Source organism: Cnephaeus nilssonii (assembly GCF_951640355.1).
Source record: "Cnephaeus nilssonii genome assembly, chromosome: 20".
NCBI classification, from domain to species: domain Eukaryota; kingdom Metazoa; phylum Chordata; class Mammalia; order Chiroptera; family Vespertilionidae; genus Cnephaeus; species Cnephaeus nilssonii.
Window position 1 is genome coordinate 35,945,699 of NC_137091.1, and position 26,014 is coordinate 35,971,712.

Below are 26,014 nucleotides of genomic sequence, written 5' to 3' on the forward strand. Positions count from 1 at the left end.
AATCAGGCAGGCAGAGGTGGTTAGGGGCGATCAGGCAGGCAGGCAGAGGGGTTAGGGGTGATTAGGTAGGCAGGCGAGCGGTTAGGAGCCAACGGTCCCAGATTGAGAGAGGCAGTTGGACATCCCCTGAGGCGTCCCAGATTGGATAGGGTGCAGGCCGGACTGAGAGACCCCGTTCATGCATGAATTTCATGCACCAGGCCTCTAGTCTATATATATAAAAAGCCAGTGGCCGTAACGACCAAAGACCAGTCACCAGGAGGTGCATGGAGCACCTCTCGGTCCTGCAGCCCACAGGCTCCAATAGCAGCAGGTGGGAGGTGGGTGGGCGGGGCCGCGTGGCCAAGAGGGCATGGGGGATGGGTCCAGCGGGCAGGGGCAGGGAGAGCGGTGTGGGTCCCCAGGTGGCGAGCGGAGGAGCTCCAGTTACAAGGGGTGGGGTGAAGACACATGTGGCCGGGGGCGGAGGGATGCGGAGCCAGGAGGAAGGGCGAATTGAGGAATTGAGTCAGAAGGTAAGCTGTTACTAAGGGAAAGAGCCAAACAGTTCGGAGCAGCCAATGGCTCAGACACTCAACACGGGGGAGAGAGGAATTGGAACCAGCCAGGCAAAAAATTAGATTTCGAGGCCTGTGGTGGTGGCGGTGAGGTCTGGGGTCCGTCCCACTGGTGCGGCGAGTCTAGGGTTCTGCTGGCACGTGCAGCGGGTCTGGGGCCTTGTGTGATTTTGCATACTGGGCCTCTAGTTTATACTAATAGAGAATACTAATAGAGAAATATGGTAATTGACTGTCACTCTGTGATGCCCACAGCCAATCAGGAGGGAATATGCCAATTAGTGGGACAAAGATGGAGGCTGCCACGGAGCCAGCCAGAGCGGGCGGGAGGCTTGGGTTGTCCCTGGTGATGGAGGAAGCTATGCTTCCTGCCCACCTGGGCCGGCTGCTGAAGGAAGGGCCTGTGGACTGCAGCAACGCAGCCGGTCTGAGCACGCGGGAGGCTTGGGTTGCCCAGGCCAGCTGCCGAGGGCGGGGCCTGTAAATGGCCCTCAGCCCCTCACCCAGGCTGGCCACGCCACCAACGGGGTGAGAGTCCCCGCTGGGAGGTGTGGCCAGCCTGAAAATGGCCCTCAGCCCCTTACCCAGGCTGGCCATGCCCCCATGGGGTGAGGGTCCCCGCTGGGCGGCGTGGCCAGCCTGCAAACAGCCATTAGCCCCTCACCCAGGCTGGACAGGCACCCCAGTGGGGACACCCCCCACCCTGAAGGTGGTGTGGCCAGCCTGAAAACAGCCCTCAGCCCCTCACCCAGGCTGGCCACACCCCTCAGCGAGGACCCTAACCCCATGGGGGTGTGGCTGGCCTGCAAACTCCCCAGCCCCTTGCCCAGGCCAGCACCGTCCCCTGTGGGGACCCCCCACCCCAATGGGGGCATGGCCGGCCTGCAAACCACCACAGGCTCCTTGCCCAGGCCACCCCGCCCCCCAAGGGAACCCCCACCCTAATCTGAGACACCCTTCCAGGTAAACCAGCCAGCCCCCACCCGTGCACCAGGCCTCTATCTATACTAATAAAAGGATAATATGCTAATTAGACTGGGAGACCTTCCAGGCGTTCTGGACAAAGCCATGGTGGCGAGGCTGAGGTAGAGGCGGTTAGGGGCCAAGAGGGTAGGGCAGTTGTGGGGGATCAGGCCAGGATGGGACGGCAGTTGTGGGAGATCAGGCTGGTGGGGTTGGCCATTGGGGACGATCAGGCCGGTGGAGGGGGGGCAGTTAGGGGTGAGCAAGCTGGCAGGGGGAACCAATTGGGGGTGAGCAGGCCATCAGTGGGGGTCAGTTGGGGGTGAACAGGCTGGCAGGGGGGCGAGCAGGCTGGCAGGGAGGGCAGGTGGGAGTGAGCAGGCCAGCAGGGGGGGGCAGTTGGGGGCAAACAGGCTGGCAGGGGGACAGTTGGGAGTGATCAGGCTGGCAGGGGGCAATTGGGGGCGAGCAGGCCAGCAGGTGCAGTTGGGGGCGAGCAGGCCAGCGGGGGGCGGGGGCAGTTGAGGGTGAGCAGGCTGGCAGGCAGAGTGGTTAGGGGCAATCAGGCAGGCAGGCAGTGAGTGGTTAGGAGCCAGCAGTCCTGGATTGCGAGAGGGATGTCCCCCGAGGGGTCCCAGATTGGATAGGGTGCAGGCCGGGCTGAGGGACACCCCCCGAAATCCGTGCACCGGGCCACTAGTATCCTAATAACCCCAAAACACCAATCAGAAAGAATACATGCACCCCTATGTTCATAGCAATGTTATTTACAATAGCTAAGATTTGGAAACAGCCCAAGTACCCATCAGTAGATGAAAGGATAAAAAAGATTTGGGGCATTTACACTATGGAATACTATGCAGCTGTAAAAAAGAGGGATCTCTTACTCTTTGGGACAGAATGGATGGACCTGGAAAATATAATGCTAAGTGAAATAAGCCAAACTGAGAAAGACAGATATCACATGATCTCACTTATTTATGGAATCTAATGAACAAAATGAATTGACCAACAAAATAAGACCCAAAGCAAGGAAGCATGGAACAGACTGACATATCTTGAAGTGGGGTTGGGGCAATGAAAAGAGATAAACCAAAGAACTTACATACTTATGTACACAGACCATAGACATGGGCATTAGAGTAGTGAAGACTTTGGGGAGTGGAAAGGGACTGGGAGGAGGGGGCAAGGGGAGAAAACAAGAGATATCTGTAATACTATCAACAATAAAAAATACATTTAAAAGAGGGAAAAAAGCATATGTGGTTTAAACATATTTAGAAATAAAATATATGACTATAGCAAAAATGGAAATGTAAGTATCCAGTTGTAATATTTTTGCATTATATGTTAAGTTACATAACAATTATTGGAAGTCTCTAATAAATTTTATTTAAGCACATTATCCTACATAATAAAAGCCTAATATGTTAAGTGTCTGGTTGACTGGTCAGCCGTTTAACCAATCAAAGCATAATATGCTAATGATATGCTAAGGCCGCTCAACTGCTTGCTATGATCTGCACTGACCACCAGGGGATAGACACTCCGAACAGTAGGTTAGCTTGCAGCTGGGGTCTGACCTATTGGGACTGAGCAAGATGGACCAGACATGACCTGGAGCCCTCCTGTGGTCCCTCCCCAGCTGGCCAACCTCCTGCATCCCTCCCAGCCCCAATCATGCACTAGTGGGACCCCTCAGCCTGGCTTGCATCCTCTAGCAATCCAGGATCCCTCAGGGAATGTTACAGAGCTGGTTTTGGCCTGATCCCACAGGCCAGGCCAAGGTACCCCACTGGTGCACGAATTCATGCACCTCTAGTCTATAATAATAAAAGCGTATTATGCTAATTAGACTGGACAGCCAAATGACTTTTTGGACGTTCTTCCAGACGAAGCTGGGGCTGCAAGGGCCGAGGCAAGCCGTTGTGGCTGCGGGGGCCGAGCCCCTAGGTCTCTAGTTTTCTGATTAAAGGAGCTAGTGCTCCTTGGGAATCTGATTCCAGAGCTGGGGCTGAGAAAGTACAGTATCAGTTTGGAACATATATTGTGGTGCATGAAAATAAGTACTAAAAGAAATCAAGAGAGAGGCGAGAGGAGAGAGAAAGGGAAAGAGAAAAGGAGAACACATTGAAATGACACAGGAGCCAACTCAAAGGGGCTCCCAGTGGCCACATTTGGAATAATTTGAGCAACAAAATAGTGATAGTAATGGATTATAACCTATAAATAACAATTAACCAGTATATACTTATGTAATACTAGAGGCCTGATGCATGAGATTCATGCAAGAATGGGCCTTCCTTCACCTGGCTGCCGGCAATGCCTTCACTTGGGCTGGAACCACCTTTCTGCTCTGGCCCAGAGCAGCCTTTCTGCCTTCCCATGCTGTTCAGAGGCCCGGAGCGCCTGGGGTGGTGCAGAATGCCTGCGTCGTTACCATGGCGATGATGCAAGTGTCCCGCCCGGCCCCTGGCCGCTCAGCGACTGCATATGCAAATTAATCTGCCATCTTTGTTGGGTTAATTTGCATGCTCACTCATAATTGGCTGGTGGGCATTGTGAAGGTATGGTCATGTTACTCTTTTATTAGGTAGATAGTAAATGGGAGAGAAGGAAAACCTCTAACAGTAGGATTCCAATCCTATATAATAAAAGGGTAATATGCAAATTGATCATTACTCCAACACACAAGATGGCCACCCACATGTGGTCAAAGATGGCCACCCCCGTGTGGACACAAGATGGCCACCAAAAGATGGCCAGCAGGTGAGGTCAGTTGGGAGGGACCAAGCCTGCAGGGGAGGGTAGTTGGGGGTGACGAGGCCTGCAGGGGAGGACAGTTAGGGGTGACCATGCCAGCAGGGAAAGGCAGTTGGGAGGGACCAGGCCTGCAAGGGAGGGCAGTCGGGGGAGATCAGGCCAGCAGGTGAGGGCAGTTAAGGGTGACCGGGCCAGCAGAGGAGGGCAGTTGGGGGCGACCGGGCCTGCAGGGGAGGGCAGTTGGGGGCGACCAGGCCTGCAGGGGAGGGCAGTTGGGGGGGACCGGGCCTGCAGGGTAGGACAGTTAGGGCCAACCAGGCCGGCAGGGGAGAGAATTTAGGGTTGACCAGGCCGGCAAGGGAGGGCAGTTAGGGGCTATTGGGCCAGCAGGGTAGGGCAGGGGAGCAGTTAGACATCAATCTGGCTGGCAGGGGAGTGGTTAGGGGGTGATCAGGCTGGCAGGCAGAAGCAGTTAGGGGCAATCAGGTAGGCAGGCAGGCAAGCAGTTGGGAGCCAGAAGTCCTGGATTGTGAGAGAAATGTCTGACTTTCTGTTTATTGGGCCTAAATGGGCAGTTGGACATCCCTCGAGGGGTCCCAGATTGGCGAGGGTGCAGGCTGACCTGAGGGACACACACCCCTGTGCACAAATTTCGTGCACTGGGCCTCTAGTTAATAAAGAAGGAATGATGGAAAAGAAAAAAAATCACCATTTGGCAAACTGCTGGCAATAACATATTCAGGTAAGAATTATCAATGGATTAAGATTAGTAGGCGACAGTAGGATGAGAAACAGGATATTTATATAAAGTACTTCTCCATTAGACACTTTAATTATAATGGGAAAAATTGTGGGGACACCACTGTAATCAAGTGATTAAAGTTAACACCACTAGTAATGAAACAAATTGACGTCATGGGTCTCTTGATATAATGCACTGAGAACATAACACTTTTGGGATATTCTTGCCTCAAATGCATAATCTGAATTTAATAATGAGGAAGCAGCAAACAACCTCAATTTGAGGAACATTCTATACTGCATACTTTACAAAATAAATGGCCAGTTCTCTTCAAGTGTTAAGGTCATGAAAGACAAAGAATGAGGAACTGTGCCAGATGAAGAAGACTAAGGAGACTTACCAACTAACTGCAATATATGATCATGGATTGGATCCTTGTCCAGAAAAAGGACACTGAGGGACATTGATAAAATTTGAATATGGTATGTAGATTAGTTATTAATAGTGTATCATTGTTAATCTGGTTTTGATCAGGTACTGTGATTATGTAAAATGTTAACATAAAAAGAAGCTGGGTTAAGAGTATATTGGAAATCTATGTCAATAGCAATTCTCCTCTCAACATCTCTCTCGGAGAAGAGTCAAAAAAAAAGGAATCATGAGAGAGCAAGACATTTTTGAAGGTCATCTCCCTATCCTCCCACACTAAGGAAGGAAATCAGGGAAGACCTGCCATCCTGCCCAATCGCAGTGTTGCAGTTTATGGCTGAGGTTCTCACGCTATAGTGCAGTGATGGGCAACCTTTTGAGCTTGGTGTGTCAAACTTCGCCAAAAAACTGAGCATAACTCGGGTAGTGTGTCACTTTGAGGAAAAAACATTATTTCGCAAATGTTTCATCCTCAGGAGCAGCAAATGTTTCATCCTCGGCATGCGGCCGCCTCAGCGGCCGCGTGTCATAGGTTCACCATCACTGCTCTAGGGCCACCGTCTGCCCTGACTTCACAGGTTCTGCAGTGATCAGAGCACTGGAGTCACAGGCACCTCACTCCCATACACTTGGTGCTGCATAAATTGTCAGTGACACAAAAACATAACCACACATCCACTCTTGAGACACACAGGACACAACCACACAATCATAGACACAGTCATAATCTCACACCTACTAAGAAGACACAAAGTCACACAATCTCATCACCATGACACACAGTCACTCTCATAGAGTCACAGACTTCCTAAACCAAAACCCACAAATTCCCAGCAGTCACAAGTACATACCCCCTTAGAGGATACACACAATTACTGGCACTCTACTCCGTCCAACTCGTTAACCAGTCACAATCCAACATTTACTCTGGAGACACAGTCACACTTACACAGGCAAAGACAAACCACAGCCGCACACACTACACCCCAAGGGACACAGCTGGAACACACACGCAGTGTCATCACACAGTCACAGACACACGACAATTACACATGGTGCCACACTCGGTCACAACATCACGCAACCATACACCCACCTTGGAGACATGCAATCATAACCCAGATACCCGAACCCATCACACTCACACCTCCGAGAACAAGGCGTGCGGTCCTACGTACACAACGGGGACACAGTCACAAGGACCAAACCACACTCCAATCACAGCATCACACTTGGTTACAAAAACACAACCAGACACCTACCCTGAAGACAGGTGAACACAACCGGACCCTCACAGTCACCCAAGCACAGCTACAAGCACTCACTCCGAATCTGGCTTTCTCAGCCCGCTACCGCCAGCGCGCCAAGACCTGAAACTCTGGACACGCCCCATCCCGCCCCGGATTCCCAGACCCCTCACCTTCGGCCTCCCCTTGGTAGCGTCCGGGTCCCTGCGGAACTAACTTATCTTAACGATCTTGCCACCACGTTGAGAGACGTAACGTCGGGCCGCTGTGGTCTCTGGGAAACGTAGTCCAGGTCCGGACCAGCCTAACAAGATGGCGTCCTCGCCGTTCAGAATTTGAGTTTGGCTCGTTAGACACGGCACTCGGGAGACTTCAAAGAGGGAGTCCCCGATCCAAACCTAACACCAGGATTGCGCTGATCTTCCTCCAAGGCAAGTAAGTGTACTCACCTCGAGAGCGCCATAATGATAGAAAGAGGCAGTCAAGTTCTCATAGCACAGGGGCAGAGTGTCGACCTGCAAAGCCTTAAGGGAAATGTAGTCCAAAGCTGGAAAAGCGGCATTGTTGATAGAAGGTAATCTGATACCACCCTGGGCCTGGCCGTGGTAACTGTGCGTGCTCCTTCGCGGAGAATTGTGGGAGTGCTCCGTAGGCCCCTCCCCCGGCCCCCCCCCCCCCCCAGATGCGCAGGCGCGGCGCACCGAGTGGACATTTTGGTCTTTGTCTTCTGGTCAGCCGGCCCCTGGGTCCACGTGGCGTTAAAGTAGGAGGTGGGATGTGGGGGTCTTGGGCCGGTCGGGTCCGGGAGGTTAAAGGGGAGATTCCGGGTGTATTGGGGTACGGCGCGGGGGAGAGGGAGTGGGTTTAAGAGTTTCTGGCCTGCCTGTGGGGTGGGGTTGCGGGGGGAGGGGGGCTCTGAGGAGGATTCGAGCGCGTGTGAACCTCAGTTGGACCGGATGATTGAGGTTATTGAGTGGGAAACTGGTTGCAGGATTGTGTATGGATGAGTTAGAGAGGGAGCTCTGGGAGACCAGCATTGAGGGAATAACATTTGAGAAGCACTTCCCCTTGTCGAAAGTGCTGATGATAACGGTGCCATCTTCCTGGAGCATCAGTTTTCCTTGACGATATGAAGGGGGGCAGGAGCCAAGTGGTAAATACTTTATAAGTAGATTTTTATATAAAACCGAGTTTCTTTTTTAATTGGGGTAGAATGCAACTCACCGTGATTTTTTATTTAACACGTTAAGCGCCCAGCCTGTTTTGTCTCCCGGACGGAAAGGATAGTGTCAGTCACCGGTGACTGCCTGGGCGCTTACTGTGTTAAGCAACCAAGGATGTTGTTAGATTGCGCCTGCTTCAGACGGTATCAGATTCCGCTGGTTTGGGGGTACTTAAATAGGGCTGCACTAAATCGTAGACCGAGTATCAGCGTTGCACTTTGAGAAGCAGTGCCGTACAGCGCAGAAAGCCCAGGATTAGGGAGTCAAGGGTTTGGGGTCCTAGGTTAGACAGTTACTTCCTTCTTTGAAGACAATTTAGTTGCAGTCTTTATCTGTGAGTCTGGACTAGATTCTAGTGACCTAACTCCTAAATGAGTTGAGGTGTTCTTAGATTGTATAGATTTTGTGGAGTAATGAAGAAAATTACTTTTACTTGCAAAGATGCTTTTTGTAAGGAATCCACCCGCAGTTATCCCTCACATAATTTTTAGTAACGAGAATTAAAGTTATTGGGCACTAAATTAAAATAGACAAACAACAGCAGTTAGAAGACATAACAGAAGAAAACCACATTTTATAAGAGCAATCAAAGATTGAGTAAACTTGAGAAATAGGCAAAACTATTAGAAAAGAATTTTAAAATAGCAAGGGTTGTAACATTAGATGTGAACAAATAGATATACCATATTTTTCAATAGTAATATATAAGGAAGTGTGTGCAAACTTAAGTTTATTAAAGTGATCCTAATAAAATTATCTATAGTCCCTGCCCCTTTGTAACTAGATAAGCTGATTCTACACTTCATATGGAAAAAATAGACAAGCTAAAATAGCCAATAAAACAAAAAGAAAAGCAGTTGTGTGGGGATATGAGAACCCACTGGTAACATATTTGAAAATATAAATTCTTGGAAATTTAAATAGTATTAGTATTAGCATGGAGCTGGCCTGGGAAGGACAATTCAGCAATATTTATAATTGCAAATATTTTTCTTTTGTTTTTTAGCCAGCTGTTTCATGTCTGGAAATTAATCCTACAAATGTATCTGCATTTGCATTGAATTATACAGGTAAGAGGTTGTTCATTTCATTTATGTTTGGCATAGGAAAAGATTAGAAACAATTCTTGCCCATCATTTGGAGACTGGTTGAATAAAATTATGGTATATCTACAGAACAGAATAATATGCAGCTGTACAAAAGAATGAAAAGGAAGCTTTCTGTATACTGACACATGAAATAACTCAAAAAATAAATTAAGTGAAAAAAGCAAGATGCAGAATGTATGATATGCTTCATTTGGAGTAAGAAGCAGGAGAAATAATATATATATTTGTTTCCATTAAAAAACTCAAGATACAGCCGAAACCGGTTTGGCTCAGTGGATAGAGCGTCGGCCTGCGGACTCAAGGGTCCCAGGTTCGATTCCGGTCAAGGGCATGTACCTTGGTTGCGGGCACATCCCCAGTAGGGGGTGTGCAAGAGGCAGCTGATGGATGTTTCTCTCTCATCGATGTTTCTAACTCTCTATCCCTCTCCCTTCCTCTCTGTAAAAAATCAATAAAATATATTTAAAAAAAAAAACTCAAGATACACAAGACTCTAATAAAAGTGGCTATCTCTGTTGGGGGTTGTGGTACAAGGATAGATGGGGCAAAGGCAAATACCTTTTTATGTTTGTTTTCTTTTTTTTTTTTTTAATATATTTTATTGATTTTTTACAGAGAGGAAGAGAGAGGGATAGAGAGTTAGAAACATCAATGAGAGAGAAGCAGCTGCCTCTTGCACACCCCCTACTGGGGATGTGCCCGCAACCAAGGTACATGCCCTTGACCGGAATTGAACCTGGGACCCTTGAGTCCAAAGGCCGACGCTCTATCCACTGAGCCAAACCGGTTTCGGCTATGTTTGTTTTCTAACTATGAATTTAGTACATATTCAAAAGTTAAAGTGTTTGTTTGTTTTTAAAGGAGGAAACAGGTCATGCAGTCAGACTGCCTCTGTTAACTCCTCTGCCACTTTGCACCTTGATAATCTTAAGTACTTAAACCTTGTGATTCAATTTCTCATCTAGTAATATAGAGAAAACTAGAGGCCCGGTGCATGAAATTCATGCACTGGTGGGGGGTGTCCCTCAGCTCAACCTGCATCCTCTCCAATCTGGGACCCCTCGGGGGATGTCCGACTGCCTGTTTAAAAACAGGCAGTCAGACATCCCTTTCACAATTCGGGACTGCTGGCTCCCAACTGCTCGCCTGCCTGCCTGATTACCCCTAACCGCTTCTGCCTGCCAGCCTAATCACCCCCTAACCACTCCCCTGCCAGCCTGATCTATGCCTAACTGTTCCCCTGCCAGCCTGATCATCCCCAACTGCCCTCCCCTGAAAGCCCGGTCACCCCCAAATGCGCTCCTCTGCTCCCATCCTCGACCTGGGCAGTGGCCGGGGAGACTGTGTGCACCTCCCCCACCCCCATGATCTGCTCCCAGCTGGGACCTGGGTCTCAGCTGGGAGCAGATCCACCTGGGGTGCGCGCCATATCCCAGGCCACTGCCTGGGTCGCGGCTGGGAGATCACGCGGGGGAGTGTGTGCCTTCTCCCAGGCCACTGCCTGGGTTGCTGCTGGGAGCAGATCACGCCGGGGGATGTGTGCCTTCTCCCAGGCCACTGCCCGGGTTGCGGCTGGGAGAATATCACACCGGGGGATGTGTGCCTTCTCCCAGGCCACTACCCGGGTCTCAGCTGGGAGCAGATCATGCCGGGGGATGTGTGCCTTCTCCCAGGCCACTGCCCGGGTTGCGGCTGGGAGAATATCACACCGGGGGATGTGCGCCGTCTCCCAGGCCACTGCTCGGGTCGCGGCTGGGAGATCACGCGGGGGTGTGTGCGCCGTCTCCCAGGCCACTGCCCGGGTCGCGGCTGGGAGCAGATCACGCGGGGGTTGTTCGCAGTCTTCCAGGCTACAGCCAGGTCGCGGCTGGGAGCGATGTGGGGTGGCGGGGGAGCGGCAGCAGCCCTCCAGGCCAACGGCCAGGAGCAGATCAGCCAGAGGTATTCGGGACCCTCCCAGGCCAACAGCCCGGGTCGCATGCTGCCTGCTCTCAGCAGTAGTCCTCCCTGGGACTGGGGGGCTTCGGTGGGTCTGAGAGGACTGGGCACCGCCATCTTGTGGCCATGGGCGCCGCCATTTTGTCGCGGAGTGATAGTTAATTTGCATATTGCTCTATTATTAGTTGCATATTACTCTATTATTAGATAGGATAATAGTATTTGATTCAGAGGGTGGTTATGCAGATCATGGAGTTCTGAATTCTGTAGAATAGTTCCTGATACAGTAAGTACTGGATAAATGTTAAATAGTACTGTTATTACCATGTGCAAAATAATACTTCCTCAGAAATAGTATAGTTATTTGTACTATTTCTGGTAGAAATTTCTGAAAGATTCAGATGTGTACATGCTCCTTTCTTATTTCCACCTTTAAACATTTTTGGATGGGGGGCATCTCTTTTTATAACTGGAATGAGGAAATTAGCTTTCTGTGTTCAAGTTACGTTCATCTTAGAAATTCATCACCACCACCTTCAGGAACTTTGTTCTTTGATTTCTGTTGTGGTTACTTTCTTATGGTCCTAATTCAGAACCTCTGATATTTTAAAAAAATTTCAGTTGTGACACTTTAGAGCCAGAATAAGTAGGTGATGATCTTTTTTTTTTTTTTTTAATATATTTTATTGATTTTTTACAAAGAGGAAGGGAGAGGGATAGAGAGTTAGAAACATGGATCAGCTGCCTCCTGCACACCTCCCACTGGGGATGTGCCCGCAACCAAGGTACATGCCCTTGACCGGAATTGAACCTGGGACCTTTCAGTCCACAGGCTGACTCTCTATCCACTGAGCCAAACCGGTTTTGGCGGTGATGATCTTCAAATTGCATAATATCACGAGAGACATACTATATAACTGAGCCATCATTAATGATTATATTTTTCCTTTTTTGACAAAAGAGTAATGTGTGGTTTTACTTTATTACCATCCAGTCGTCAATTTCCCATCAATCATTCAATGAATGCTTTAACACCAATAAATCTGTCTAAACTAATAATAGCCTAGGGGGTCATCACGCCCTAACGTTGTCACAAGATGGCTGTCACAAGATGGCCGTCACAAGATGTTCACTCGCACAGCAGAGGCGGGGCCTGGCAGAAGAGGCAACTCGTGGCAGGGGAGGGGAGTTGGGGTCAATCAGGCTGGCAGGGGAGTGATTAGGCATCAATCAGGCCAGCAGAGGAGCAGTTAGAGGGCAATCAGGCTGGCAGGCAGAAGCAGTTAGGAGCAATCAGGTAGGCAGGCGGGCAAGTGGTTAGGAGCCAGCAGTCCTGGATTGTGAGTTGGACATCCTTTGTGGGGTCCCAGATTGGAGAGAGTGCAGGTTTGGCTGAGGAACCACCACCTCCCTCCGTGCACGAATTTTGTGCACTGGGCCTCTGGTGTATATATCCTATCTATCTAATAACTTAATAAAAGGGTAATATGCAGATTAACTGTCACTCCGCAAAAAGATGACGGCGCCCATAGCGCTGGGGCGGGACTCGGAGGGATGGCTGGGGACACAACGTGGGACTGCTGGGCTGGGGGCGTGCCCCGAGCCGCCATGTGGCTCGGGGCATGCCCCTAGCCCAGCAGACACAATGCGGGGAGCGGGCCTAAGTTGTCAGTAGGACATCCCCTAAGGGCGCCCAGTCTGTGAGAGGGGGCAGGCTGGGCTGAGGCGCACCCCCCCCCCAGTGCACAAACTTCATGCACCGGGCCTCTAGTCTACACTAATAAAAGAAACATGCAAATTCACCATCCCCTGCCACGAGTTGCCTCTTCTGCCAGGCCCCGCCTCTGCTGTGCGAGTGAACATCTTGTGACGGCCATCTTGTGACAGCCATCTTGTGACAACGTTAGGGCGTGATGACCCCCTAGGCTATTATTAGTTTAGACAGATTTATTGGTGTTAAAGCATTCATTGAATGATTGATGGGAAATTGACGACTGGATGGTAATAAAGTAAAACCACACATTACTCTTTTGTCAATGTCATTACTCTTTTGTGATGCCCACCAGCCAATCACGAGTGGGTATGCAAATTAATCCAACAAAGATGGCTGCGGCCCTGCCCCCCAGCTGCTCTGGGCCTCTAGGCAGCACACATGGAGGCGCGGGGGGCAGGACACCTGCTTTGAGGGTGAGGGCGTAGGGCGCTACAGGAGCAGCGCTCTGGCTGGAGCAAAGGCTGAAGGCAACAGCTAGAGCAAAGGCTTGGGTCCTGCGTGCCGGAGGAAAACCAGCACCGGTGGAAAACCCGTGCCGGCAGCCAGGGGAAGGAAGGCCTATTGCACGAATCTTTGTGCAACGGGCCTCTAGTATATACATAAAAGCCTAAATGACCAGTTGACCAAATGACTGGCAGGTAGCTATGACACTCACTGACCACCAGGGGGCAGACACTCAATGCAGGAGCTGCCCCTGGTGGCTCAGCTGACCAACCGGCTCACGGCTGACAAGCACAGGTGTAGCAGTGCGAGCCTCTCCCTTCTCCATGGCAGTGCTACCAAGTGGCAGTGGCAGGCGCAGCAGGGCTGCAATGAGCAGGAGTGGTGCCCTGGCTGCCTGCCGCTATGCACAGTACTACACCCCTCGGGGATGTCAGACTGTCAGATTGGGCCAAAACCGGAAGTCCGACATCCCCTGAGGGGTCCCAGATTGTGAGAAAGTGCAGTCCAGACTGAGGGACCCCACCAGTGCATATATCCATGACCAGGTCTCTAGTAATAAATAATTTGTGTCTGATAGGGTACTTTTTTCAGGGGTTGGAAAGTGATAATTTTCTTTTTTTAATGAATTCTTTATTGTTGAAAGTATTACTGTGTTCCCCCTTCTCTGCCTATTGACCCCTTATAACCTGCCCCCGTGACCCATCTGAGACCTTCAACACTCTATTGTCTGTGCTCATGGGTTGCGCATATATGCATACAAGGTCTTTGGCTGATCTCTTCCTACCTACCCCCCCTATGTCCACCTTCCCTCTGAGATTCCACAGTCTGTGCCTTGCTTCTATGTCTCTGTATCCACTCTGTTCATCAGTTTATTTTGTTCATTGTGATCATGTGATGTTTATCTTTCTCTTCTGAGTTATTTTGCTTAGCATAATAACTCTCCAGGATCCTTCTGTCACGAAGGGTAAGAGATCCTTCTTTTTTAACTGCTGCATAGTATTCTATGGTATAACTGTACCACAGCTCTCTCTTTTTTTTTTTAGTATATTTTATTGATTTTTTTACAGAGAGGAAGGGAGATGGATAGAGAGTTAGAAACATCCATCAGCTGCCTCCTGCACACCCCCTACTGGGGATGTGCCCACAACCAAGGTACATGCCCTTGACAGGAATTGAACTTGGGACCCCTCAGTCTGCAGGCCGACGCTCTATCCACTGAGCCAAACCAGTCAGGGCCACAGCTCTTTTTTTTTTTTTTTTTAATATATTTTATTGATTTTTTACAGAGAGGAAGGGAGAGGGATAGAGAGTTAGAAACATCAATGAGAGAAACATCGATCAGTTGCCTCCTGCACACCCCCCACTGGGGATACTGGGGATGTGCCCACAACCAAGGTACATGCCCTTGACCGGAATCGAACCCGGGACCCTTCAGTCCGCAGGCTGATGCTCTATCCACTGAGCCAAACCGGCTTCAGCAGGGCCACAGCTCTTTTTATTCACCCATCTACTGTTGGGCACTTGGGCTGTTTCCAGGACAATTTACAATTGTTCTGCTATGAACACAGGGGTGCGTACATTCTTTCAGATTAGTGTTTCAAGTTTCTTGGGATATATTCCTAGAAGTGGGACCACTGGGTCAAATGGCAGTTCCATAGTTAATTTTCTGAGGAAACTCCATACTGTTTTCCATAATGGCTGTACCAGTCTGCATTCCCACCAGCAGTGTACTAGGGTTCTATTTTCTCCACATCCTTGCCAGCACTTGTCATTTGTTGATTTGTTGATGGTAGTCATTCTGACTGGTGTGAGGTTACCTCATTGTCCTTTTAATTTGCATCTCTCTGATGATTAGTGACTTTGAGCATTTTTTCATAATGTTTCTTGGCCATTTATATGTCTGCTTTGGAGAAGTGTCTACTTAGGTTCTTTGCCCATTTTTTAATTGGATTGTTCATCTTTTGTTAAGTTGCATGAGTTCCTTATATATTTTTGGTATTAACCCTTTATCACATATATCATTGCCAAATATGTTTTTCCACGCAGTGGGCTCACTTTTCATTTTGTTGATGGTTTCTTTTGCTGTGCAGAAGCTTTTTATTTTGATGTAGTCCCATTTGTTTATTTTCTCCTTAGTTTCCTTTGCCCTAGGACAGTGGTCAGCAAACTGCGGCTCGCAAGCCACGGTTTGCCACTCTATTGACTAATGAGTTTGCTGACAACTGGATAGGGGCTTAATCACAAGGAACAACAACAGCCTGTAATTATTGGAATCGAGAGTCTAGGTCAGTGGTCGGCAAACTCATTAGTTAACAGAGCAGCAAACCGCGGCTCGCAAGCCGCAGTTTGCTGACCACTGCCCTAGGAGATGTATCCTTAAACATATTGCTATGAGAGATGTCTAAGATTTTGTTGTTTATGTTTCCTCTAAGATTTTTATGGTTTCACAACCTACGTCTACGTCTTTTATCCATTTTGAGTTTATTCTTGAGTATGTATAAGTTGGTGGTTTAGTTTTATATTTTTTGCATGTATCTGTCCAATTTTCCCAACACGATTTATTGAAGAGATTCTCTTGACTCCATCATGTGCTCTTGCCTCCTTTTTTTTTTCTTCTTTCAATATATATACCAGGGGCCCGGAGCATGAAATTTGTACACTAGGGAGGGGTCCCTCAGCTCAGCCTGCTCCCTCTCACATACTGGGAACCCTCAGGGGATGTCCTATGGATGGCTTAAGCCCACTCCCCATTGCGAGCCGACCCGAGCCGCAGTCTGGCCTCCCTTTGCTTGAGGCGACCAGGCTGATCAGGGGAAGGCGCCAGACCCATCACCCCACTGCTGCAGCCACTGCCAGTCACCGCAGCCGCCAAGGTATTTTCATCAACATGGACTCCAGTCCCTTCACCGTGAAAAAATGACAACTTTCTTTAAGCATTTTCAAGATCTGTCTTTCATAAGATATGACATTTATTTTTCTTTTTATCCTCACCTGAGGATATGTTTCCATTGATATTTTCCCCTTCCCTCCAATCCCAAGCTCAGCTCCTTCCCAAGCCAAAAGCCTCCGCCCCGGGCTTTAGGCTTGGGAAGTAGTTCCCCCACCCGCACTTCCAATCGCAGGCTCGGCCCTTTCCCACCTCCCCTCCCCCTGCACCTCCGATCACAGGCTTAGCCCCTTCCCAAGACTAAAGCCTCCACTCCAGGCTTTAAGCTTGGGAAGGGATTTCCCCCCCCCCCGGCACCTCTGATCGTAGGCTTGGCCCCTTCCTAAGCCAAAAGCCTCCGCCCCAGGCTTTAGGCTTGGAAAGGGGTTCCCCCACCCGCACCTCCGATCGCAGGCTCGGCCCCTTCCCAAGCCTAAAGCCTCTGCCTGATGGCCGGCTGGGAGTGACCTGGGTGCCGAGGAGGTTCCCCGAACCCATGTATGTATGCAAATTAACAGCCATCTTTGTTGGGTTAATTTGCATACTCACTCTGATTGGCTGTGGGTGTAGCGAAGGTACGGTCAGTTTACATATTTCTCTATTATTAGGTAAGATTTTTTTGTTGATTTCAGAGAGAAAGGGAGAGAGAGAGGAAAAAATCAGTCATAAGAGAGAATCATTGATCGGGCTGCCTCTTGCACGCCCCCTACTGGGTATCAAGCCCGCAACCCGGGCATGTGCCCTTGACTGGAATCAAACCAGGACCTTTCAGTCCCCGGGCTGACACTCTAGCCATTGAGCCAAACCGGCTAGGGCATGTTCTTTCCTCCTTTGTCAAATATTAATTAAGTATAATGCCTTGGGTTGATTTCTGGGGTCTCTGTTCTGTTCCATTGATCTATATGCCTGTTCTTGTGTCAGTACCAGGCTGTTTAGATTACAGTGGCTTTGTAGTATACCTTGAAATCTGGTATTGTGATTCCTCCAGCGTTGTTCTTCTCAAGATTTCTGTGGCTATTTGGGGTCTTTTTAAGTTCCATATAAATTTTTGGAGTATTCTAGATCTGTGAAATATGCTGTTGGTATTTTAATAGGGATTGTATAGAGTCTGTATATTGCTTTGGGTATTATGGACTACCAATCCAAGAACATGGCGTATTCTTCCACTTGTTTAAATCTTCCTCTGTATCTTTTTCAACTATAAGTCTTATACCTTCTTGGTTAAGTTTATCCCTTAGTTTCTTAAATTTTTTTTGGTTGCAATGAGAAACAGTATTGTTTATTTAGTTTCTATTTCTGAGAGTTCATTATTGGTGTTATAAAAATGCACTGATTTCTGGGTGTTAATTTTGTATCCTGCTACATTGCTGAGTTACATTTATTAAATCTACTAGAGGCCCGGTGCACAAAACTCGTGCACAGGGTGTGTGTGTGTGTTCCTCAGCCTGGCCTGCACCCTCTCCAATCTGGGACATCCCTGTCACAATCCAGGGCTGCTGGCTCCCAACCGCTCGCCTCCCTGATTGCCCCTAACCGCTTCTGCCTGCCAGCCTAATTGACCTCCAACAGCTCCCCTGCCGGCCAATTGCCCCTAACTGCCCTCCTCTGCTGGCCTGGTCACCCCTAACTGCCCTCCCCTGCAGGCCTTGTCCCCCCAACTGCCCTCCTCTGCAGGCCTCATCACCCCTAACTACCCTCCCCTGCTGGCCTGGTCTCCCCTAACTGCCCTCCCCTGCTGGCCCGGTCACCCCTAACTGCCCTCCCCTGAAGGCCTGATCGCCCACAACTGCCCTCCCTTGCAGGCCTGGTCCCTCCCAACTGCCCTCCCCTGCTGGCCTGATCACCCACAACTGCCCTCCCCTGCTGGCCTGATCACCCACAACTGCCCTTCCCTGCTGGCCTGATCGCCCACAACTGCCCTCCCCTGCCAGCTATCTTGTGGTGGCCATCTTGTGTCCACATGGGGGCGGCCATCTTGGACCACATGGTGTCAGCCATCTTGTGTGTTGCAGTGATGGCCAATTTGCATATTACCTCTTTATTATATAGGACTAATTTTTTGGTGGAGTCTTTAGGATTTTCTGTGTGTAATATTTTCATCTGTGAATAGTGAGAGTTTCTTCCTCCTTGCCAATTTGGATGCCTTTTATTTCTTCTTGTCTGGCCACTGTTGCTAGGGCTTCCAATATTATGTTGACTAAAAGTGGTGAGATTTGTTCCTGTTCTTAGGGGAAATGGTTTTAGTTTTTGCCCATTGAGTATGATGTTGTCTGTTGGTTTATCATATATGGCCTTAATTATGTTAAGATATGGTTCCTCTATTTCCACTTTGCTGAGAGTTTTAATAAAAAATGGGTGTTGAATTTTGTCGAATGTTTTTTCTGGGTCTATTGATATGATCATAGGATTTTTGTCTTTCAATTTGTTTATGTGATGTATCACATTTATTGATTTTCGAATATTGTGCCAGCCTTGCATCCCTGGAATTGATCCTACTTGGTCATGGTGTATGATCTTTTTAAAATACTGCTGGACCTGATTAGCTAATATTTTGTTGAGGATATTAGCATCTGTGTTCAATCAGGGATATTGGCCTGTAATTGTGGTGTCTTTATCTGGTTTTGGAATTAGGATAAGGCTGGCTTCATAAAAAGAGGTTGGAAGTGTTACTTCCTCTTGAATTTTTTGGAATAGTTTGAGGAGGATAGGTGTTAGTTGTGTTTTTGAAGGTTCGGTAAAACTCCCCTGTGAAGCCGCCTGGATCAGGGCTTTTTTCTGCTGGGAGTTTCTTGATTACTGCATCTATTTCTTTGGCCTATCAAGTTTTCTGATTCTTCCTGATTGAGTTTTAGAAGATGGTATTTATCTAGTAATTTGGCCATTTCATCCTCATTGTCCAGCTTATTGGCACATAGTTGTTCATAGTATTTTCTGACAATCTTTTGTATTTCTGTGGTGTCAGTTATTACTACACTGATTTAGTTTCTTTTTATTTATTTGTGTCCTTTCTCTTTTTTCTTCATGAATCTGACTAATGGTTCATCAATTTAGTCTCTCTTTTCAAAGAAACACATTGGTTTCATTGATTTTTTGTTGTTGTTTTTACCCTCTGTGTCATTCATTTCGGCTCTAATCTTTATTACTTTTTTCCTTTTACTTGCTCTGGGCTTGTTTTTTAAGTTATGGTTAAGAAGTTTATTATTAATTTTTCTTGCTTTTTGAGGTAAGCCAGTATTGCTATTAAGTTCCTTCTCAGTACTGCTTTTGCTGTGTCCCAGAGATTTTCCGTTGTTTTGTGTTCATTTTCACTTGTTTCCAGGATGTTTTTTATTTCTTTCTTGATCTCATTGGTAACCCATTCATTCTTTAATAGCCTCCATGTATTTGAATGTTTTTGAGTGTTTTTATTGTAGTTCAGATTTCTAATTTCATTCCATTGTAATCTGAGAAGATGCTTGATATGATTTCAGTTTTCTTGAATTTGTAGAGCAAGCATGTCAGACTCGCAGCCCGCGGGCCACATGTAGACCACAATGAATATTTTTGCTGCCCAGCCAATATAACGGGGTAAGAAACGTCTTAATACAAAATTTCACAACTTAATTTTTACAAGATCCTGTTATACCTAATCCTATATAATAAAGAGGTAATATGCAAATTGACCATCACTCCAACATACAAGAAGGCTTCCACCATGTGGTCAAAGATGGCTGCTCCCATGTGGACACAAGATGGCCACCACAAGATGGCCAGCAGGGGAGGGTAGTTGGTGGCGACCAGGCCTGCAGGGGAGGGCAGTTTGGGGCGACCAGGCCTGCAGGGGAGGGCAGTTGGGGGCGACCAGGATGGCAAGGGAGAGTAGTTGGGGGTGACCGGGTCAGCAGAGGAGGGAAGTTAGGGGCAGTTGGGCTGGCAGGGGAGTGGTTAGGGGGTGATCACGCTGGCAGGCAGAAGCTGTTAGGGGCAATCAGGCAGGCAGGCAAGCATTTGGGAGGCAGCAGTCCTGGATTGTGAGAGGGATGTCTGACTGCCCGTTTAGTCGGACATCCCTCAAGGGTTCCCAGATTGGAGAGAGTGCAAGCTGGGCTGAGGGACACACACACACACACACACACACCCATGCATGAATTTTGTGCACTGGGCCTCTAGTCATTAACCTATGCTTTGAGTGGTTGAATGGTTGACTGTACACTTAGCATATTAGGTTTTATTATATAAGATAACTGATTGGTTTTAAGTTTCTTTTGTTTATTTAGCCTTTTATTTCCTTAAAGGATTTTTTTTTTCTCTTGTTGATCTTTCATGTTGGTGTTCCTCAAATGTCTGTGGAATATTGGCTATCCAGTCATATTTAAGAATTATTCACTAATAGGTAAATTCTTGTGCCTGGGTGCTTCTAATCCTCTGGTAGGTTTCAATGGATGGACAAAAAAAATGCTTTATGGATCCAGGGTCTCCTCCTTGCAGAAGAATTATACTGTTTTTATTCTCAAGAACTTAGGTGTAGCCAGATCCTTTGTTTTATCAAAAGAAATGAATACAGTCAACAGTTACTATCTTAGAGTGGCATTTTACTGAGGTTTTTCATGGCGCTTTCAATTTGTTCAGAGAAAGATCTTTTTACGTTCTGCTCACATATTTACATATACCTGGTTGCCAACATTTATTTTTGCATCATTTCCAGAAAGATGCTGATGGTCTCACCATATTATATACAGATTTAATCACATTGGTTTCAGTGTAGCACCTCTTCCATGACATTTCTTTTGTTGGGTGTCCCCTGAGTCTGAAGCCTCTCTGATTAAATTTATGCAAAGTATAACTTCCATTTCATATACAGAATTGGTCCTGTGTCCTCACTGGGAGTGTAAGCGGTCCAACTGCACCTCATACAATATTTTTTTTTCATCCACCATCCTTTATTTCTTGTTTTGAGGTACTTTATTTCCCTCCATTTTCTGAGTCTTTGATAATTTGTGGCACATATTGGCTTGCTGACCTTGGCATCCTCTTCTGCAATACCTTTATGTTATTTGAACTTCCTGAGCTCTGTTGAAAATCTTTCATTTGCTTTATGCTATTAAAAAATTGTTAAGCCGTAGGTGGTTTTGCTCAGTGGATAGAGTGTTTGCCTGTGGACTGAAGGATCCCAGGTTTGATTCCGATCAAGGGCACATGCCAGGGTTGCGGGCTCGATCCCTAGTAGGGAGCATGTAGTAGGCAGCCGATCAACGATTCTCTCTCATCATTGATGTTTCCATCTCTCCCTCTCCCTTCTTCTCTGAAATCAATAAAAAAATTGTTTTTAAATTGTTAATATCTGTGTATATTGATGTCTTTTGTCATATTATATCCCTTTTTCTTGAGTTTGGACCATTTTACCTTTTGTCATTTAATGGAGTTTAGGGAATAATCCTTTCCTTTTCTTTGGCATCATAGCTAGACTTTCTCAGTTTAATTCTTCATTGTTTGTTATATTCATTGCTGAATTATGAAATGAGAAATGTTGTTTTTCAAGAGTTATCTAAATTTTATGTACCAGTGAATATTAATTTTCTACCTAGATATGCTTTCCAATGGTTTCCTTCTCAAAACTTAGTTGAAGACATAGGACATGAGGCTTCTTTAATATTTTGAAATGGGCTAGTAGAGTTAATCACAAAAAGTACAATCTGAAATTTTATTGCTAGTAATGGTAAATTCATAAATAACGATAATAACATAATGCTAACATTTATTGAGTGCTTACCAGGTGCCACCTGCAGTTCTAAGCACTTTATACATTAACTCTTTTAAATGATGTTTCTTTTGTATTTCATTTTAGAAAAAGCCTGAGAAGATGATGAGCAGATAGAGGGGCAGCAAGACTTTGGAGTCACGTTGCATCCATCTTCAGTAAAATACAGACTGAGGAAAATATAAGAAAATTGGAAAAATACTTCCTCTGATCTCAGACCTTTTATCTTTTAAGGCAACATTCTTTTCAACTTACCTAGAAAAAATTTGAAACACAATTAGACTTAATCGTGAGGACATTGTGTAGGAACAAATCAGCGATTTTATTGATTTGAAAATCTTGCCACACTTTCTCCTTATGGTAATAACCCTGTTTAAATGTAAATCAGTGTAGAAATGCCTTCAGTTAAAAAGTTTGAACTCCATCAGATACCAGAACATTTGTACTAGATTTATACCCTATGAAGTTACTGAATGTGGGAAAATTTTGACTTGTGTCACACCTTATGAATTGTAGAAGTCAGGCTGGAGAAAAACCCTGCGCTTCTAAGGAATATTGAAAAGCCTTTAGCTAGATGACATTTCATTGAGCAGAAAAAAAATTCATACTGAAGAGAAACCACTGAATATAACAATTCACTGAGTATTAGAATATTTATACTTTGAGAGAAAGCTTTGAACTCAGTACGATAAAGTTTTATCTCAAATCTATCCTTTACTTTGAAAGTTATACACAGAGAATCTCTACTAATGTAAGAAATGTGGAAATACCTTCAGCCAAAAGTAAATCCTCATTTATCAAAAAATTCATACAGGAAAGAGAACTTGTGAATGTTGGAAAGCTTCTTTTCAGATGTCACAGCACAGTCAGCAGAGAATTTGTAGTGGGGAAAACCCCTTTGCTTGTAAGGTATGTGGGAAAGTCTTCAGCCACAAATCAAATCTCACTGAGCATGAGCATTTTCATAATAGAGAGAAACCTTTTGAATGTAATGAATGTGGAAAAGCCTTCAGCCAAAAGCAGTATGTTATTAAACATCAGAACACCCATACTGGAGAGAAGCTTTTTGAATGTAATGAATGTGGAAAATCGTTCAGCCAGAAGGAAAACCTTCTTACCCATCAGAAAATTCACACTGGAGAGAAACCTTTTGAGTGTAAAGATTGTGGGAAAGCTTTCATTCAGAAGTCAAACCTCATCAGACACCAGAGAACTCACACAGGAGAGAAGCCCTTTGTATGTAAGGAGTGTGGGAAAACCTTCAGTGGCAAATCAAACCTTACTGAGCATGAGAAAATTCATATTGGTGAGAAACCCTTTAAATGCAGTGAATGTGGAACAGCTTTTGGCCAAAAGAAGTATCTCATAAAACATCAAAACATTCACACTGGAGAAAAACCCTATGAATGTAATGAGTGTGGAAAAGCCTTCTCTCAACGAACATCACTTATTGTACATGTGAGAATCCATTCAGGTGATAAGCCTTATGAATGCAATGTATGTGGGAAAGCTTTCTCTCAGAGTTCATCTCTTACTGTGCATGCGAGAAGCCATACAGGTGAGAAGCCCTATGGATGCAATGAATGTGGGAAAGCTTTCTCTCAATTCTCAACCCTTGCTCTGCATTTGAGAATTCACACAGGTAAGAAACCTTATCAATGTAGTGAATGTGGGAAAGCTTTCAGCCAGAAGTCACACCACATTAGACACCAGAAAATTCATACTCATTAAAAGCTCTGTAAATATCTTGAAAATTGGAAAGTAATTCATCAGGAATTTACAGCTTATGGCAAGCACATCAAAGTAATCATTCTGAAGGAAAGTGTCACAAATGAGGGAAGCAAAAACTAAAACCATATGGGATACCAGAGAATTCATACTGAAGATAAAGTCATAAAAATCCTATGCCCAGCAAAAAACCTACAGGTAAAGTAATGCTGAAACTTCAGACACTTTTCCACTAAAATTGGGAATGGGAAACATGCTTATCATTACTGTATCTGCCTTCATCTGGAGATCTTCACCATAGTAATAACAATAAGTTGTACATGTTAGAAAGGCAAATACTTTTATTGTTTTAGCAGAACAGAAGAGATTCTGGAATACCTATGCATTAATAGAATTTAGAATTGGAGAAGATAATTGACTGTTTAAAAAATGATTTGGAGGTGATTGGTTCTCCAAGGAAAAAATGATCATGAACTATGCATAAAGGTAAAATCCTTGGAGATTAAAAACAGGACTATGGCCCAGCATATGTTGCTCAGTGGTTGAGCCTTCAACCCATGAACCAAGAGATCAATGATTCCATTCCCACTCAGGGCACATACCTGGGTTGCAAGCTCGATCCCCAATAGGGGGTGTGCAGGAGGCAGTTGATCAATTTTGATTTTTCCCTCTCTGAAATCAATAAAAACACATTTAAAAAACAAGCAAACAAGACTATTGAAAAGCTGCATACTGAAATGGTTATGACCCTAGGAGTAGGAAAACATTCCTTATAATGAATTAAAAGTATTTAGCTTTTCTACTCTTGAGTTTGTATGCTCAGGAAATATGTACCAGGCTATTTACTGTGGCATGATTTGTAGTAGCCATAAGTTGGAAACAAATGCCCGTCAGTAAAAAAGTAGAAAGTACTTAAGATGGGATATGTAACAAATGAGGTCTATATGTATTACAGAGAAGGGTATGAAAAACGTTGAGGAAAATGAAGACACAGAATGACAATTCTGATACCATGACATTTTTGTAAATTTGAATTAACTTCCCTTACAAAAATTCAGTACTATATATTGGTAATAGATGCATATATGTATGTATGTTTTTAAAATGTTTTTGAAATGGATTGCAAGGATAAAGACCAGACTCTTGATAGTGGCTGCCTGTGAAGAGTTGAAAAAGGAAGGGGATGAGTGTGGGAGGGGTGGAGTGGGAAATTGGTTAAAGAGGACTTCATTTTTTTATATGTAAACATCCACTTCTCTAAAAAACAGAAGAGACTGCGAGTAAATATATATAAATACTGGATAGTTCTGGATTGTGGAATATGGATATCTTGTCTTATTTTTTGTACTTTTCTGTATTTTTAAAGTTTCTCAAAATCATGAGGGTGAGGATGGGATCACTGTATCTATAGAAATCATGTTTCAATGGATTTATTCCCAATGAAAGGCTAAACTTTTTATAGAAAGTATTTCTAAAATTTTATCAATGATGAGTAGATGGACTTGTTCTCTATGTAGTATGAAATTATCTATTTTATTAAAATTAAAAATGATAGCATAATCCAAATCTGTTTAATTTATTTTTACATGTCATTGTATACTATGTTTCTCTACACATTTTACAATATATCATTTGAGCTTAGAAAATTTTGATAACTTTTAGTTAAAGTTTACACAGCCTTTGTGTAACTTGTCTTTTAAGATAAACTTTCTGGAATGTCAAATTTCCTGTCCTGTAAATTACCATGGGAACAGTGTGTGCATTAAAAATAAGTTTGTGATTTTTATATTTTTAAAAGAAAATCATTTAACTGCCCACAACTTGCACAGTTTGAGTTAAATGCTAATACCTGGATCTCCGTTATAACCTGCAGACTTTCATTCCTCCCGGTACTTTGACAAATACATCCTTTTGGGTCCATCTGACCCCCACCCAACTTTATTGAGATGTACTAGTAATCAACAAATAAAATGGTAAGATATTTAAAGTGTACAATGTGATGATTTTATATACATAGGCATTGTGAAGGGAATCCCCCCAACACACACACACCCCCACCCGCCATCAAGTTAATGTTTGTTTCTTTTACAGGAGTGTAAAAGGATGTATAGGAGAAAAGGGGTCCAGACTCTGAACAGAATTATTTTATGTAAACCAATCCTTCCTAAAGATGGTTTTTCTTTGGTCCATATTTACAGTATAACTTGATATAAATATTAAGTTTCTTACATAATTGTGACCATCAGCAATACAGCATTTTGAGCTTGATTTCAAAAGCTGCTTTTTAAAAAGCTTTTACACGTGTTAAATACCACATCATTACTGTGTATTTTTTTTGTTAGCTTTTATGGAGGAATGACCATGAATTATATACTTAGTTATCTAAATGAAACTTAGTCCTTTCTAATATTACCTGCATTTGTCACCCAAAGAA

At 45.5% G+C, this 26,014-nt stretch overlaps 2 long non-coding RNA genes across 2 annotated transcripts in view; one reads left to right on the plus strand and one right to left on the minus strand.

The window, feature by feature from the left end:
* LOC307116096 overlaps nucleotides 1-7,225 on the minus strand; it is a 38,250-nt gene extending 31,025 nt beyond the window's left edge. Inside the window, exon 1 of the long non-coding RNA XR_013815176.1 lies at nucleotides 6,875-7,225. This is a non-coding gene — a long non-coding RNA (uncharacterized lncRNA). The remainder of the gene's footprint in view (nucleotides 1-6,874) is intronic.
* A 165-nt stretch (nucleotides 7,226-7,390) lies between these two features.
* On the plus strand, nucleotides 7,391-25,140 carry LOC307116622. The gene is made up of 4 exons (XR_013815232.1): nucleotides 7,391-7,471; nucleotides 8,931-8,994; nucleotides 19,603-19,682; nucleotides 21,940-25,140. It is a non-coding gene; the product is annotated as an uncharacterized lncRNA (long non-coding RNA).
* The last annotated feature ends 874 nt before the right edge of the window (nucleotides 25,141-26,014 follow it).